We start from the raw sequence: 2487 nt of genomic DNA on the forward strand, positions 1-2487 counted from the left end.
TTATTTTATTTTATTTTATTTTATTTTATTTTATTTTATTTTATTTTTTGGAAGGTGGCTGTATTACCCAGGCCAGGTTCAAACTCAGTGACTTCTCTTCCTTGGTCCCTGGAGTCCTGAGACTGTAGGGTGTACCACCTACCCCACCCCACCTCCAATTTAAGTCCATTTTCTTCACACCAAGTGTTCAGCTCTTTAAAGAATGCCTTTCCTTACCTATTGCTCACTCAACAGGGTGTGTCATGGATAAGCCAGTAATAACTCTAGACTCAGTGTCTTTGTTATTACTAGTGCCCAGCTTGCTGTCTTCTTTCCAAAATTATCTGTTTATTATGTGCCTGCTGAGCCATCTTGCCAGAGCCTTGTTGTTTCTTATGAAAAGTTTTGTGGGCTCAGATACCAAAGATAACCTTCCTTGATAAAACTGTATTTATCTTATATAGCTATATAATATTCTATTAATGTCTGATTTGTCTTTTATTTATAGCCTTCGTACTTCATCTTATATTCTTTGTTTTAATTTATTAATTTTTTTATTTGTGTGTATGAGTGTTTTGCTTTTATGTATGTAGGTACAGCATGAGTGTAACTGGTGCCTGCAGAGGTCAGAAGAGAGTATTGGGTCCCCTGAATCTGGGGTTAGGGATGGTTATGAACTACCATGTGGGTGCTAGGAACCAAGTCTAGGTCCTGCACAAGAGTCACAAATGATCTTAATCATTGAGCCATTTTTTTCAGCCCCTTTAGTATATTCTTGATTCTAAAATTGCAAAAAGCATGCTCTGTGGTGTATTGTAGTTTGCAATTCCACTTTCTAGATACTTACCCAGTTGACATGAAGTTAGGAGTAAAGTGAGGGCCAGCTCAGTGGGGTCAGTTGCTTCAGCCCTTTTGGTTCAATGCCGTTTGTTAAAACTTGTGATCTCTTTGCTCGTGGATTCAAGAAACCATCTTTATTGTAGTACTAGATCCCCCTGCATATGGTAAGCGCAGCACACTTGCAAGTGTCACCTCTGCTAATGACTGTCAGGGCTGTTTCTCCTCCTCCTGCTTCTCCTCATTCACTGTCCAGGTGTGCACATCGTTGTTCTTCTTTTAATTCTATCTGATTGACATATAAATAAATTTTAGAGTCTTATTATCTAGTTTTAAAATCTATTTTCATGGATGTGTGGCTAAATTATATATTTACACAGTTGACATCTTTACAACGCTCAATCAAGTTTAGCGCCTCCTTTGGGGGGGGTGTTTTTTGGAGATAGTCAAAGTTTAGGTTTTTCATGAGTGCTCAGTGTGCTGATACTTTGATGGAGTATCCAGCGCTCACCCTTGTATAGACACTGGAATGTTTCATGGCTCTGTTCTTGCTTGCTCAATAGATTTCAGTTCTATTCTAGATTTTGCTTCAGTTCTTTTCTTAAGTTGAGCTGGTAACTCACATACAGTAAATGATCAAATCTTAAATGTGACACATGTAAAATTTAAATATATATATACACCCATGTGGACTTGCCCATGGCTCACTGCAGAACCTTGCCACAGTCTTAGACTTCCCCATGCTCTATCACACTCAGTACCCTTCCGTTGTGTACCCCTACCTGAATCCAGATTAATCAATATTCTGATCCCTGTCACATAGGTTCCTTTTTTAGCTGCTCTTGACTTTTAGACAAATAGCTTGACACAGTGGTCCCTTTAATTCAACCATATCTGTGAGAGTCGTTCACTCCTTTGTGTAGGAATACATACTATTGAAGTCTTTATTCCTCCATTCCATTTCTTCTGTTGATATTATATTGGGTTATTATGAACATTCTATATATTCTTTCTGTATATTTTTAGTGGACATGAGTAACTTTTGAACCTGGCTATTGATATAACAAAGAATCTGAGGCAAACAAAGGAAGAAAGATTTGGTTTGGCTCGTGGTCTCTTGAGTTTGAGTCCATGGTCAGTTGACTCTATTGCTTCTGGGCCTGCACTGAGGCAGAACAGTGTAATTGGGCTTCATCATGGAGGAAAGCTGTTAACCACATGAGCTGAGAAGTCAGAGAAAGTAAGATGAGCTGGCCAGAGACAATGCATTCCCCATTGACCCACTGCCTTCAGTTAGGCCCCACCTCTCATCTCTCTGTCATCTCCCAGTAGCCTTTCCATTTTGAACTCAATGTTGAATTAATCCATTCTGAGGGCACAACCCTATGAGCCCATCAGCTGGCAACCAGACTTAGCACATGGATTTTCATGGACATTCCACCTTGAGACCATTTAGATCCTGTGCTAAACTGACCAGGGATAAAGAAATAGTCTGACAAATTCATATTTATGAATTCCTTGCAGCGATATAAAACGTACCATGGAAACTGTGTGGCATCATATCTAACAAAGCAATAGAAGAGGAGTAGTAGAGGAATTAGGATTGAGGTGACTCAGAGCGAAGGTGTGTGTGTGTGTGTGTGTGTGTGTGTGTGTGTGTGTGTGTGTGTG

At 39.6% G+C, this 2487-nt stretch overlaps 1 protein-coding gene across 3 annotated transcripts in view; it reads left to right on the plus strand.

Annotated features, from left to right (window-relative positions):
* Positions 1-2487, plus strand: part of Map4k5 (mitogen-activated protein kinase kinase kinase kinase 5) — a 95842-nt gene that overhangs the window by 60854 nt on the left and 32501 nt on the right. The window lies entirely within an intron of this gene.

Source organism: Grammomys surdaster, unplaced genomic scaffold, assembly GCF_004785775.1.
Source record: "Grammomys surdaster isolate TR1022 unplaced genomic scaffold, NIH_TR_1.0 98, whole genome shotgun sequence".
NCBI lineage: Eukaryota > Metazoa > Chordata > Mammalia > Rodentia > Muridae > Grammomys > Grammomys surdaster.